The sequence below is a fragment of the Symphodus melops genome, assembly GCF_947650265.1.
Source record: "Symphodus melops genome assembly, chromosome: 9".
In the NCBI taxonomy this organism is placed as follows: Eukaryota; Metazoa; Chordata; class Actinopteri; order Labriformes; family Labridae; genus Symphodus; species Symphodus melops.
In genome coordinates this window covers 24,845,259-24,861,541 of record NC_136699.1, presented here as the reverse complement: position 1 = coordinate 24,861,541, position 16,283 = coordinate 24,845,259, and positions in this window count along the sequence as shown.

Here is a 16,283-nt window from a genome sequence, read left to right as displayed (position 1 = left end):
CTAATGTTATGCTAGCTAGCGCATTTCGCTAATCGAGAAAAAATCTACAATACAACAAAAACCAGCCTAAATCAGCATATTTCCTGAAAATACTAAACAAGAATTATAGAGGTTCATTAAAGTAAACAAACGTGTACATCCTTGGTCCTCGTGGATTTAGAAAGTCCAGCTCAAACAGGCACTAAAGTATGCACATGCTCAGCAGGGCCTATCTTTAGTAGCGTGGTTGTGCTTCATTCTGAAGTACTGTGGAGTTTTTGTTTTTTTTGGGGCACTTTGCTTCCTTCCCGCACAATGAAATGGGGATTGGCTCCAATCTGTGCAAATGTTCTCAAGCTCAATGTCATATCAATACCCATTGTCTCATTTGTCGCCACGGTGATTTACAACCTAGCCTTGTAAAGACTTGGAGCCAAACAGTGCTTCACTCACGTCTGGAAGATGAGCCGACCTCAGCTTTTAAACAAAACTCTCGGATATACTCTTCCTCTTTGTTCCCAAATGTTCATTATTCTCTCTCTTTTTTCCTCAAAATCACATTTTCACGACTGCCTTTTTGTCTCAGTCCCAACATCGAGTTCTTGGACATTTAGAGGACACTCAGTGCTATTCACTTACAGTTTGGGGTGGTGTTGCTTCCAATGAAAGTCTTTAAATGTAACAATGTTAACAGTATTATACAATTTTAGGGAAAAAAGAAAAACCAGAACAACTTTACAACAAAATTAGTCAACCGGTAAGCAACAGAGCATCTGCAGAGCAATAAGCATGTTAAAATTAGACAGTGAGTCAGAAGAGGGACTGCAGTGCTTTCATTGTTTACAACACCGTAGGATCATTTGAATGGAAACTCCTTTATTATAGCTGTGGGTGGAAGGAACACTTTATGTAACACAGTCGTCTCATGTATCTTACTGTTTTAACTCTCTGCATCCAGTATATCTGTTTTTATAAATATGTTACACATCTAAATACTGGATCATTAGCTTCACTTCTTCTGTGTTTGAGGGTCGTCTTCGTGTACTCGCTGATCCTTCAAACAATTTCTAAATTAAAGAACTTCAGAGAAAACCAAGACGGCCTTTTTCTCTACTTCCATGTAGAAATACACAATCACAGCTAAATCATTTTTAGATATACGTCTCATTCACGTCATGATAAAAACCTTAACACGTTTTGGAAAGAAGAAAAGTAAATGTGAGGGGAGAAACTGCACGATGCTTTATACATCTAAGAATACAATACAGAGTATACAGTTGAGACACAGTTATCACCTGGTGGCTCGGGACCGAGAGGTGATTTCCAAAGTGTTTTTTAGTGGGTTACCAAGGAAATAAAGTCCTCGCAATAAGTCCATGCTGGGCTTTTATTTTGAAGAGGATACGTAGTTCGGTTGTTTATACATACTAGGTGACAGTAGGTGGCAGTAATGTACCTAAAAGCTGGTCATCTTTTGTCAAACAACAAGAGAAGAATAATATGAATAATGTCCTTAAAAGATGTAATTTACTGACTTCACGTCTGTGTGTTTTTTTTTGGAGTGAGTTGCAGCTCCCCTCATGACTCAGCACATAAACATGACCAAGAATATCCTTGAAACAACCCTTTAGTGCACAAAGAAAACAGATTAAGGTAAAGACCTAAAAGATCATTTTACTAGCAGAGAACGGATGAACAAGAGCGAAGCAGAAAATACCGTGAGAGTATTTTGGGGTAACACCTTTATTTTTTGATGTGTCATTTACTGCTAAACAGAAGAAAACAGCATGGAGTATTCTGAGGCAGAGTAAGAGGAGGAGACAAGAGGGAAGCGTGAGGAATCAAGGGGCACTGCGAGACAGAAGACTATCAAAGGGAGATGAGCAAATAAAGGCGTATCAAGACAATGAGAGAAAGCAGGAACGTGAAGGAGGTCAAGCAGAAGAGATGCATTTTGAGATACAGAGTGCATTAAAAGGCGCCTCAGTGGTGATGCAGTGGACGGCGTGAGGGGAGAGTTTAAGCTGGGTCAGTGCGGGTGACTGACAGTTTGGTGATTAGTTTGAACATGAAAACTCTGGACACTTTGCCCTCACTCATCACGACTAACTCTTACTGACACACACGCACACACACGAACAGATCTCTTTAATATTCTGGAGACGTATGATAATATGAATAGACTGCTGCCTAGCCTTTAATACGATGATCGTTAACTGCTCTTTCTCGTTCTGGTCGCGGGGGGCCGAAGCTGATCCAATCAATCACAGGGCTAAAGGGCTGATAAAGAGACACACTCACACCTTTGACTATTTTAGAGTGCGGTCACACTGGCCATGTGTGCCCTGCCTTACTCAAACACAGTTGCCCTCCCGCTGTGCCGTTCCCACACTGCCCGCGGTTACACTGCATCAGGACCAACTGAATCAGGTTTCATGGTCCGTTGTTTTCACTGCTAGTTTCTGTCATAAAGACTGATTTTAATTCGCCCCTGTAGGGTCATCAGGTAATGTTTTCATTGCATTGTGAGCATTGTCCCGGAGGTGAGATTCTTACCTGGGATTTCATTGCTGATGAGAATTCCAGGGAGGTCTTAATGGCGACCCCTGGTGGACAGAGATGTCTCCATCCTTACCTCTTCCATGTGTCCTTGAACCTGTCAGACATATTTGTGTTTACTTATCTGACGTTTAAAACGATTATTTTAATTCTGATAATAATTGTTTGTTATAGTTTGGTGTTTTCATTATATGACTAATTTCAGATGTGTTTGTTGATACACCACGGCTTTGGATGGGAAATAAATCCTTTAAAACTGAAAGCTGTCCTCTCTTTAATTTCGGAGTGTAAGGTGGTTCCAGGAAACCTGAAAGGTTTTAATAATTTCAGCTCACTGATGCACAGCGGACGCTCTCTCTCTTACCTTCTCCACAGGCGTGCGACACTTGGCTTTGAGAATGATAGACCACCCGATTCGTGTTGTGTCCGCTCTGGTCTGTTGCTGCTCTTCCTCCTCGCACCCTCGTCCGTCAACACGCAGGCTGCTGTCACTGCATAGCACGGAGAGCACAGACGCATGGCTGGAGGTCGGAGACAAAGGAATTCCCACAGTAAATTTGCAGATTCACGCATGACAGAGCAAGATAATACGATGTATGTGGGAAATAAAACCAAACCTACACTCAACAAAAATATAAACGCAACACTTTTGTTTTTGCTCCCATTTGTCATGAGATGGACTCAAAGATCTAAAATTCATTCCAGATACACAATATTACCATTTCTCTCAAACATTGTTCACAAATCTGTCTAAATGTGTGATAGTGAGCACTTTTTCTTTGCTGAGATAATCCATCCCACCTCACAGGTGTGCCACATCAAGATGCTCATCAGACACCATGATTAGTGCACAGGTGTACCTTATACTGCCCACAATAAAAGGCCACTCTGAAATGTGCAGTTTTGTCTCACAGCAAAATGCCACAGATGGCGCAAGCATTGAGGGAGCGTGCAATTGGCATGCTGACAGCAGGAATGTCAACCAGATCTGTTGCTCGGGCATTGAATGTTCATTTCTCCACCATAAGCCGTCTCCAAAGGCGTTTCAGAGAATATGGCAGTACATCCAACCGGCCTCACAACCGCAGACCACGTGTAACCACACCAGCCCAGGACCTCCACATCCAGCAGGTTCACCTCCAAGATCGTCTGAGACCAGCTACTCAGACAGCTGCTGAAACAATTGGTTTGCATAACCAAAGAATTTCTGCACAAACTGTCAGAAACCGTCTCAGGGAAGCTCAACTGCATGCTCGTCGTCCTCATCGGGGTCTTAACCTGACTCCAGATCGTCGCCGTAACAGACTTGAGTGGGCAAATGCTCACATTCGATGGCGTCTGGCACGTTGGAGAGGTGTTCTCTTCACGGATGAATCTCGGTTTACATTGTTCAGGGCAGATGGCAGACAGCGTGTGTGGCGTCGTGTGGGTGAGCGCTTTGCTGATGTCAATGTTGTGGATCGAGTGGCCCATGGTGGTGGTGGGGTTATGGTATGGGCAGGCATCTGTTATGGACGAAGAACACAGGTGCATTTTATTGATGGCATTTTGAATGCACAGAGATACCGTGATGAGATCCTGAGGCCCATTGTTGTGCCATACATCCATGAACATCACCTCATGTTTCAGCAAGATAATGCACGGCCCCATGTTGCAAGGATCTGTACACAATTCTTGGAAGCTGAAAATGTCCCAGTTCTTGCATGGCCAGCATACTCACCGGACATGTCACCCATTGAGCATGTTTGGGATGTGCTTGACCGGCGTATACGACAGCGCGTACCAGTTCCCACTAATATCCAGCAACTTCGCACAGCCATTGAAGAGGAGTGGACCAACATTCCACAGGCCACAATTGACAATCTGATAAACTCTATGCGAAGAAGATGTGTTGCACTGCATGAGGCAAATGGTGGTCACACCAGATACTGACTGGTTCTGAGTCCCCAGACCCTCAATAAAGCAAAAACTGCACATTTCAGGGTGGCCTTTTATTGTGGACAGTCTAAGGTACACCTATGCACTAATCATGGTGTCTGATGAGCATCTTGATGTGGCACACCTGTGAGGTGGGATGGATTGTCTCAGCAAAGCAAAAGTGCTCACTATCACACATTTAGACAGATTTATGAACAATGTTTGAGAGAAATGGTAATATTGTGTATCTGGAATGAATTTTAGATCTTTGAGTCCATCTCATGACAAATGGGAGCAAAAACAAAAGTGTTGCGTTTATATTTTTGTTGAGTATATAAATCCAATTCAGTCACCTTCACAAACACAAGTGTTTTATTCTAAAGGTAAACCACATCTTTTGATATTGTTTCAGTTTCTGACTTTCCATCTCGATCGATCTTCTCTGCTGTACATTGATGTGTTGTTTGGTATCTTGGCGACTTGGAGCTGAGACGCAGCGGAGCGAGTGGAAGCACACATGGAATAAAGTGCAAATCAGCATCTGGGGAAATTTAGGCTTCAGTTTACCTTTTGCTATGTTACACACACACACACACACACACACACACACACACGATTTAAACTGCTTCAGAGAGCAAAACAGGGAGGGGGTGTATAAAGAAAAGAGAAGAAAATGTAGATTTATACGGACAGAGTTCAAACCTAAAAAGGTTTGGGAGGAGTTCTCACCTCCTCTGAAGATCAGCCGTGCTCTGTGAATGTTCAGTGATCTCAGCAGGTAGGGAGGAAAAGAGACAGAGAGGATCAGAAGACAGCGACTGTAAATGAGGAGGAAGGGGTGAGAGAGACAAACGTGGAGTCCTGAAACGGTAATGTGAACAGAGGCTGAGAAATACAGATCAGAAAGACCAAGAATTTAAATCAGATTTAAAGTTGTGGACATTTTTTCTGGAATATAAACCTGCATCTTTTTCAAATGACTTCATAAACAAACAGTCTTTCGGTTTGTTGTCCCTGCCATTCTCTTAGACCATAAGTATGCCTGATAAAAGGCAAAAAAACCCTCACTTGATTGGCTCCATGATGCTTCTGATCCTCCAGATCAAACTACGGCCCGTTGTGTGTCCCTGTCCGGCCCACGCGAGGCAAATCATGAATCAAAAATATAAATTTAAGCCACGCATGCAATACAACTCTGAAGCTTTTATTTTGAAAGGCGCTACACGTTTGTATTACCTCTATATGGACGCATGCAGTGTGCGCGTGAGTGAACGTCAACAGCGTTGCTAGCAAGATAGATAGATAGATAGATAGATAGATACTTTATTGATCCCGAGGGAAATTCAAGGCATCCAGTAGCAGTATACAGACAGGCAGGACACAGGACATTAGTTACAATACACACCCGCTGTCCCCCCCCCCCCCCCCCCCCCCCCCCCCCCCCCCCCCCCCCCCAATGCAGGAATGTAAATTGGCTCACCAACTTAAAGGAGCAGTGATTAGCATTACGTGTCCTAGACAATAAGGTGAAACCAGGAGTGATTAGGGTGATTATCATTGAGTACCCAACTATTGGGGAGCAAATTAGCATTAAGTGTTGAAGACAATAGAGTGAAACTTGACCTAATTAGGGTGATCATGTCAACCATTACAGATGTAGCATAACACAACAGTAGGATGAAACCAGACATGATTAGGGTGATTATCTTTAAAGTGACCAGTGCTCAGTAAAGTGACTATCAATATGCATTACAGTGTCCAAATTGGAGGCTGACTCTGAGGTCAGCAGTGCAGATGAGGAGTGAGAAAAAAGTGAAAAAAGAGTCCGGTGAAGGTGCTGTGCAGAGGGTGGTGTGTGTTGTCCATGATGAAGAGCATTTTGTCCAGAGACCTCCTCTCTACCACTGTCACCAGTGAGTCCAGCTCTGTGCCCACCACAGAGCCGGCCCTCCTCACCAGTCTGTCCAGGCGTGCTGCGTCCCTCTTTTTGCAGCTTCCTCCCCAGCACACCACTGCGTAGAAGAGGACGCTGGACACCACAGACTGGTAGAACATCTGCAGCAGCTTTTTGCAGATGTTGAAGGACCCCAGCCTTCTCAGGAAGTACAGACGACTCTGTCCCTTCCTGCAGGTAGTGTCCATGTTAGGCGACCAGTCCAGCTTGTCATCCAGCTGCAGCCCCAGGTACCCGTAGGTCCTGACCACCTCCACGTCGACCCCGCCGATGGAAACCGGTTCTAGATGTGGTTTCTTCCTTCGGAAGTCCACCACCATCTCCTTGGTCTTGGAGGTGTTTAGCTGCAGATGGTTGTCACTGCACCACGTCACAAAGTCCTCGATCAGGCTCCTGTACTCCTCCTCCTGTCCGTCCCTGACACAAGCAACTATCGCAGTGTCGTCCGAGTATTTCTGCATGTGGCAGAGCTCAGAGTTATACTGGAAGTCCGAGGTGTACAGGGTGAACAGGACGGGGGAGAGCACAGTCCCCTGTGGTGCACCGGTGCTGCTGACCACAGTGTCAGATGTGCAGTCCTTCAGTCTGACGTACTGTGGTCTCTCTGTGAGGTAGTCAGTGATCCACCTCACCAGGTGCGAGTCCACCCTCATCTCGGTCAGCTTGTCTCTCAGTAGGAGGGGATGGATGGTGTCGAAAGCGCTTGAGAAATCAAAGAACATGATTCTCATCACGCTGCTCCCTTTGTCCAGATGAGAGTAAGCCCTGTGTAGAAGATAGAGGATGGCATCGTCCACGCCCACCTTTGCCTGGTATGCAAACTGCAGTGGATCCTGTGCGTGTTGTACCTGGGGTCTGAGGTGTTGGAGCAGCAGCCGTTCGAAGGTCTTCATAACGGGGGATGTCAGAGCGATTGGTCTGAAGTCGCCTGGCTCACTGGGGTTCTTCTTCTTCTTCTTTGGGGACAGGGGTGAGGCACGAGGTCTTCCAGAGCACAGGAACCTTCCCGAGCCGCAGGCTCATGTTGAAGATGTGCTGAAGTGGCTCCCCCAGCTCAGCAGAGCAGGCCTTTAGCATCCTGGGACACACCTTGTCTGGGCCTGCTGCCTTCCTGGGGCAGAGTCTCTTCAGCTCCTTGCTCACCTGGTCTCTGGTGATGGTGGGGGGGAGGGGGGATGGATTGTCACTGGAGGTTGTATCTGTTCTGGTGGAGGTGTTGGGGGGAGTGAGAGGGGGGGAGGGGGTGTGTGGAGGGATGCTGGGGGGACAGGCACTCGCTGCAGCGACGGGGCTGTCGAACCTGTTGAAAAACAAGTTGAGCTGGTTTGCTCTCTCAGGGTCCCCGTCTTCTGCGTTGTTGTTTTTCTTTTTGCAGCCTGTGATGGTCTTCATGCCCTCCCAGACCTCTCTCATGTTGTTCTGCTGCAGCTTCTGTTCTACCTTCCTTCTGTACTCCTCCTTTGCCTCTCGGAGTCTGACCTTGAGTTCCCCCTGCACCCGCTTCAGCTCTGCCTGGTCTCCCTCCTTGAATGCCCTTTTCTTCCTGTTAAGGATCTCCTTGACATCGCTGGTGATCCAGGGCTTGTTATTCGGGAAGCAGCGCACAGTTTTAGTGGGAACCACAACGTCCATACAGAAGTTCATGTAGTCAGTTGTGCAGTGTGTGACCCCCTCAATGTCATCACCATGGGTCTCTTGTAGGGCACTCCAGTCAGTGGTCTCAAAGCAGTCTCTGAGCGCCTCCTCTGCCTCAGGAGACCACTTTCTGAAGGTGCGTGTAGTTATCGGTTGTCTCTGGATCATGGTTTTGTACTGTGGCTTTAGTAGGACCAGGTTGTGGTCGGACTTACCCAGAGGTGGTAAGGGGATGGCAGTGTAGGCGTCCTTCACGTTTGCATACAGGAGGTCTATTGTCCTGTTCTTCCTGGTGGGACAGCTTACAAACTGTTGAAAGTCCGGTAGTGTGGAGTTCAAAGTAACATGGTTAAAGTCCCCTGAGATGGCGATGAAAGCATCCGGGTGCAGCGTTTGTAATCTTGAGGTGGTCTCGTGGATGACGTCACACGCAGTTTCGGCGTGTGCCCGGGGAGGAATGTAAACACAGACCACGATCGCGTGAGAAAATTCCCTCGGCATGTAGTAAGGACGGAGACCCACCGCCAGCAGCTCGATGTCTTTGCTGCACGTTGCCTCCTTCACAGTAACATGTCCATGGTGGCACCATCTGTTGTTAATAAACAGCGCGAGTCCTCCTCCTTTCCGTTTGCCGCTGCATGAAGGAGTGCTGATTGGACTAATGGAGACGCACTGACGTGCTGCAACGAGGCAGGTTGAGGAAATCACTGTAAACTTAAGCTGAAGGACAGAGTGGCCGACTTTGACTGTGATCATTTTCAGAAGATGCTTGTTGTTTTTGGATATACAACGCCTACATGTTGTCACAGATACAGGTCGAAAACAGGGAGGGAACAAACAAAAAGATCATTTATTCAAACAAAACTGCGAAAACAAAACTAACTCATATAAATCCAAAACGTCCAGAAAACCAAGCGGAGAAAAACTAAATAAATCCAGGGAGCAGACACATGACACTCAACAAACTATAATGAATTGACAACATGAGGGAAGGAACACAGACACAGGTGAGACTAATCAGACAGGTGAGGACAAGCAGGATCATCAAGACAGGAGGGAAACAGAGAGGCAGGAAACCAGACAACACTGAAGACCAGGACTACAACTTAAAAACAGGAAACACTAAAGACTGAACTAAGAAATACACAAGAGGCACCACTAGAGAATTAATAAAACTGAACTGAAAACACTGAAATAAAACAAAAACAAAACCTTGCTGCTGTCCTTCAGACATGCTTTCTGTTGAAGCCCAAGATAGACTGAATTATTTTCACTGAAGTGAACGAATGAAAAGAAAAACATTCAACGTTATTGTTTGGACTTGTTATACGTTTTTTTTTCTTTGCTGGTTAAAAATAAATTGCACTTTTGTTTATTACTTCTATAGCAGTATTTTCTGTGTATACTTTTTACACCACAATTTAACAAAAGCCTATTTCTACAAATATTTACAGACAATTTTTAATCTTCTGATTTCCAGAACAAAATATTAAAAATATAGAATTTAATGTATTTAAATGTGAAAGAAAGTTGAGCAGAGTTGAAGTTATCGTTGGAGTGGCCCTCCGACAAAATGTGGGTTTCTCATGTGGCCTCCTTGTAAAATTGAATTGCCCACTCCTGCTCCAGATGGTGGAGAGAAACATTTTAAAAGCTCAACAGTTCAAGAACACAAAGTACCTGAATACATGCACAGAAAAGCCCTGGAATCAGCAAAGGGGAGACAAACTGGTGTGAAATATTTAGCGTGATAGTTTTGGCAAACAAAAACTCTTCTTAGCAGGTTTGTTCCTCAAGTTCACAGAGCCTGTTCAGCAATCTAAAAGTTAATTTTAGACTGACTTCACACACAGTGATGACGAATGGATGCAGTTACACAACAAGAATCCATCAGTTAAATGGTTTGTCTGGCTTGAACTGAAAATCAATACTAGCTCAGTTCCCGTTATTAGACACTGTAGAGATTTCAAAATAATGACCTTTTTCCAGTGTGCGCCGTTAAAGAAAGCATCATTCTGACTTTTGATGTACGAGAACAGATAGAGTATGAGAAGCTGCTTTTGTATTCTCTCGAGTTGTCTCATGCAGGTACGGCTGATTTATGATGGAGTTTTCCCATTTAGATAATGCAGATGCAACAACAATTCCATCACTGGTTCTATGTAATCCCATTTTAAATCCAAATGTGCATTTTTTTTCTTCTCCTCAGAAATGCATTAATAAATCAAGCATGCATGTGGTCTGTGTGCTTGTTTGTGTATTTGATTGCACAGAATAAATGCCTGCAGGGAAATAGGAAGTAAAGTGGCCAACTGCTGTGATGGCGTGCACACATGTAGTGTATCCACCGGTGGATAAAGTTGCATTTTCAGCAAGTCAACAGACGTGTGTGCAGATGAGTATACTGAATGGTCCTTTACAGTTAATGTCCTCTGACTGTGTGTTTGTCGTGTGGGCGTCGTCCTGGAGATGGGTCAGTTATTTTCACAGCTAATTTGAGTTCATTTCTTTTGTTTGGATATCTTGTCTGTCTCAAGCCCTTTACAGACTGACGTTTCCAGCTGGAATACTCACCCCTGTTGTGTCATTTTGCCTTATACAGTTTGGAAACAGGGAACTGGACCCAAATGCAGTAAAACGAGACATTTGTTCAACAAAAACAAAAACAAAATAAAACCCACTAAATAATAACCCAGAATGTTACAAAATTAAAACACAAATCCACAAAGCACAGGAAAACATAAGGGGACCTCCAACACCGACAAACTGAGCAGAGGGGAATAAACACAGAGGCTAAATAGACAATGAAAACAGGTGAGACTAATTACACAGGTGAAGACAATGAGGGCCAATCAGACAGGAAGGAAACACACTGAAGCTGCAATGAACAAAAGGTACAAAACACTGAGGACAAGTACAAAGTAAATCATGAACTGAAGACACGAAACTTAAGAATGTAAAAAGACACTAGAAGATGAAATGACAAAATCAAAGTGGAAACACAAGAGAAACATAATGATCAGAAATGACAACGTAGAACAGGTAAAAATCAAACTTGAGAAAAGTGAACACACGAGGAAACAAGCAACACTAAAACAAGAAAAACAAATCAAAACTGAAATACAAATCAGACCAAATCCTGACATTATATGAAAGTCTCTGAGGAGTGAAGGCGGGATGAACTGATCCCCGCTCTATACTGTTTAAAGAGGCGGTGCAGAGGAGTTAAAGAGGCTGGCCAGTGGGGCAGCACAGTGCTCATGTCTGACTGTGTGTACTTCCACAACAACAAAACACAATGTGAGTCCACTGACTGGGACGCCAATGTCACACTGTCACGTGATCAATATGAATGTACCAGGACGTGACGGCAGCATATAAACAATCTGAAAAGAGCTTTATCTGTCCTGCTCTCATTATTATTATTTAATCATTTCATTTGAAGTTAGATGGAAATTTTGATTGACACCCAGACAAGTAATTCAAAACATCATACACAAGATCTTCAGAGTCACAGGTTGTTATTTCTGTAATATTGTCGTCACATGACTCGCTGATAATGCTGCTGAGTCTGAACATGTAGTGTTGTACTAAACCTAAATTCCCCTCAATGAATCAATACTTCCAATCATAAGCAATTATTTTTCTTTGAACTTGACAAAGTGATTTACTTCACCCTTTTTTGAAGGACTAAAAGAATCAGAGGCGCCGCTCTATAGAGTTACTTTAGTGCCAATAAGTCACAGACAAACATAATGTGATTTTTAAATGCCCCAAGATCTACGAATGGGTGTATGAAGATCCACAAATACAAAACACGCACCTCAAATAAACACAATGGGTTTTTCAAATAAATGGAAAGTTTAAGAAAAAAGCATTTTGTTTTACAAATAAAGTACTACTTGAAAATAAATCATGGGATTTGGGTTTACCTTTTAGAACTACAACACTTTTTTTTTTCCATAACCGCATAGAAAGATCTCCCTTTGTGTCACTTTCATTTCGCCTGCGTGATCCACAAATGTAATCGCGATCCACAAATGCGAGCTTCCTGAAGGTACCACACCAAAACAGCAGAGGGCGCTGTGTCATCTCTGTCTTACCCAAAGCCGTCAACAGCAGTTACAAACGTGGTACCAGCGTGGATGATCTCTCTGTTCACCCCTCATTTATATACTCCCTCTATGCAGGCTATACTCTCTTAACCTCCTTCCTGCATCGCTCCCGTATACACACACAAACCTGCATGATAAAAGCTGAGCGACCAAGGTGGTATCACATATTCTACACAAACAAACTTTATGCATGCGACCTTGTATTCTTGCTACATTCAACACTTCAAGTCGTCCTTTGCACTAATTTTAATTTTTTTATTTTTGGCTTTCAGCTCCTGAAGTTCTGGGTGGGTTGGGAAACTCTTCCCTCAAGTCGTCAGGTGGAGGTGACCAATGGAACGAAAAGCATCAACATGCTTTGAGACCTTACGTCTTCCAGCCCACCACCAGGATTTTGCGACATTTGAGACAGCACTCCTGGCAGCTATAAATGTTGACGCTGGTTGTGGACGGATTTGAATCTGGTAAAAGTACCACACCATGTTATTGTTCTTAAAGCATCTTTTTCAGTTTCTCAAAAAAAGCCAATTTCTTGTTGTGCAAGTGTGCGCTCACTGTGTTGAACTGTTGCCAAGTAAATGTCAGCGCCATAGGATTGGGAGGGGCCGAGCGGATCTACTGCCACTCTAAGAGCAGCCAGTTCATCTTGGTTCATGGACAGCTCATTGATTGGAACATTGATTCCAGTGTGTTGGTCTTGAAGAAGGCCGCTGTCCTCCCAGTCAAACTCCTGAAGGTGTAATTCCTTAAAGAGATCAGACAAGCGTCACAATGAGGAAATAATAGGATGTTCTTGACTCGTAATGATTTGCAGATGAAATATTGGTTGGAGTGGAATAAAAGCATTTTAACACCATCTTTGTCAAACTTGGTTTATTTAGTAAATTAAATTAATTTAAGTCAAGTTTATCTGTGCAGCATCAATAACAGTTGTCTCAAAAGGCTCCACAAAAGCACCCAAGACATGGCGTTTTAACAGGGAGAAATCCTGGGCAGATCCAAATCCTGAGGCGACCCATAAGCCTTAAGGGTCGCCTTAAACAGGATTGGAGAATTTGAGACTATCCTTGAAGGATTTAAAAACAATCTAGATAACAAATCAAATTCAAATAATATCTGAATATAATCATGCTTTTGGTCCTGTAGAGCGACGCATACATGGCAAAGTCATAAGGAACAATACAATAATTTCGATCTACACTACAGGTTGTTTGTTTGAATAACAGATAAGCTAGGCTAGCAGTTGGTTAGCTCATTAGTTTGCGAACCAGAACTTAAACTGGCCCTACAAACCATTTTTAAATCAACTTAATAAGCTTTCTGATAGGCCTAAGTTAAACTCCTAAAAGCATTATTATAAAACCTTTGAAACAACAGCAGGCTATCATCAGTGAGGTACCTGTGGCGAGATCAACTTGGATGGATCTGATTCACCCACGGTCAAACCGAGCAGTGGCGTCCTCTGCTGTTTAGGTGTGGTACCTTCAGGAAGCTCACATTTGTGGATCGTGATTACATTTGTGGATCACGCTGGTGAAATGAGAGTGCCACAAAGGGGGCGCTCCACAAATGAAGATCTTGCTTTGGGGTTGTAGGGGAAAAAAACGTGTTGTAGTTGTAAAAAGGTAAACAGAGAGGCACAGCCTTTTTTTGCTCCGGTCGTCATTTATGAAACCAGCCCATGATTTATTTTCAAGTTGCATTTTATTTGTAAAGCACAAAATGCTCTTTTGTTAAACTTTCCATTTATTTGAAAAACCCATTGTGTTTATTGGAGCTGCATGTTTTGCATCTGTGGATCTTCATACACCCATTTGTAGATCTTGGGGCATTTGCAAATCACCTTCTGTTTGTCTGTGACTTATTGGCACTAAAGTAACTCCATACTGCTCATCAACAGGAAAGACAAGGGGTTTATATAGGACTTATTATAATATAATCAATCTTTACAATGACAGTAAGAAATCTCCCAAAGACACACCAATCTGACTGCACAGTCTGGTTGCCCTGCTAAGCATCAACATGCATTATTGTCGTGAAACCAAAGTTTGTCAATGAGAGGGACCGAAGGCACGTGAAGAGGAATTATCCGTGGATAGGAGAGAGAAAGGAAAGTGGAGGAGTAAGCGTCGGGACACTGGCAGAGCAGACCGGATGGGGAGGAATTCTGGCGGGAGTGCTGCCTGATAGATTTTTGCTCAGGGCTCCAGCAGACTCTGGAATCGCCACAGAAAATAATATAGACACTCCAGTTTATATTAAATCCTCATTCCTAAAACAAACTAAATGAAGAACATCTGTCAGACACATTATTCTCAGGACAACATACGAGCATATGGCTCCATGATTAAAACAGTTGGTCTCAGTAACTCCTTTCCTTCCTCCTCGCTGTGACCGCCGTGACATGCGGGTGTTTTTCAGTGTTCACCTGGAGAGAAAAAAATCTGTCTCCTCTTCCTCGTCGTCCTCAAACTCTCCCTCTGTGTGTTTGTGTGTGGCCGCGGTCTTCTTGTGTGAGGAACCTGAGGAGTGTTTCATTACCCGGAGAAGTGGCGCCGGATCTCTCCCCTCAGTCGAACATGGACAAACAGCCACCTGCCAGAGGAAATAAAAAGAAGGAGGTGTTGGACGAAAACCAAACAGATTTGAAGATGGTTAGAAGTGAAGGTTGTTAACATGAACACGAGGAGCAGGCTCACAGGCCCGACGTCTCACTTCAGACATTTTCACAAGCTCGATACCTCAGGACGACACGAGCTCCCGTGAAAGTGCTGATTAGCAGAAAGAGTGCAGAAACACAAAATGATTAAAAAGTAAATAACTGGATTGTTCCGATATGTTAAACCACAAATATCACAAATTACCATTTTATTTTTTATTGTGATTAATCTTGTTATAGTGTGATGGATGAACCTCTTTAACGTCTCCTGACAGCAACAAAGAACTTTATGTATATTATAGGGATGTCCGATATTATCGGCCGATATTGACTTAAAAATGTAATATTTGGAAATATCGGTATCGGATTTTTACAACCGATATTGGAATTTCCCAGTCTGCATGAACGCAGCATGGGACGTTTACGGGCGCGCGCTTGATGACGTTTAACAACAACAAATACATCACGCTAGACTCGTGGCTAAGAAGGAGAAGCCAGGTGAATGAAATGTCCGTGATTTGGAACTATTTCCAAGTGTCAACCACAGATAATAAATTAGCAATTTGCAATGACTGCAAAGCGTCGGTTAAGCGAGGAGGAAACAAGGTGTCTTCCTTTAATACCTCAAATTTAATAACCCATCTCAAGAAGAACCACGCGGAGTTGCATGCTACATTTGCGCAGCAAAGAGATGAAAAGAAGCCGAAACTGAAGAAAACCACACAGTTGTCGCTTAAAGAGTCAACTGAGAAAAAACAAAACTACGACAAGGACCACCCCAGGCGGAAAGCCATCGATCTGAAAATCATGGAGTGCATCGCAATGGATAACCAGCCTTTTTCTATCGTTAAAGATGTCGGATTTACCAAACTTGTGGAGTTCCTCGAGCCACGTTATTCCATGCCCAGTCACAAGTATTTCTCTGACCAGTGCTTACCTGAATTGTACAGTATTGTTTACAGCCACGTCGAGAAGCTAATTTCTGGTGCTGTGTCCATTAGCTTCACTACAGATATCTGGTCTTCAAGCGTTAACCAGGTTAGCATGTTAAGTTTGACTGCTCAATGGCTAGATGAGGACTTTGGTTTGAAAAAGGCTGTACTTCATTCTCAAGAGTGCCGTGGGTCTCACACGGCAGACCGAATTGCGTCTACTTTTGAGGGGATGTTTGACAAATGGAATATCCCCAAGGCGAAAGTGCACGTAGTGGTGAGAGACAATGCACGTAACATGGCTAAAGCTGCGATGGAGTTTGGTGTGTTAAGTCTGCCCTGCATGGCGCACACCTTGCAGCTTGCAGTGAACGGAGGTGCCCTGTCTCACCGAAGCATTTCAGGTGCTCTGGCTGTGGGGAGGCGACTGGTAGGACACTTCAAGCACTCACCACTGGCTTACAGTAAACTTGAGGACATACAAAAGGAACTCAAAATGCCTGTTAAAAAGCTCCAACAAGATGTGCCCACCA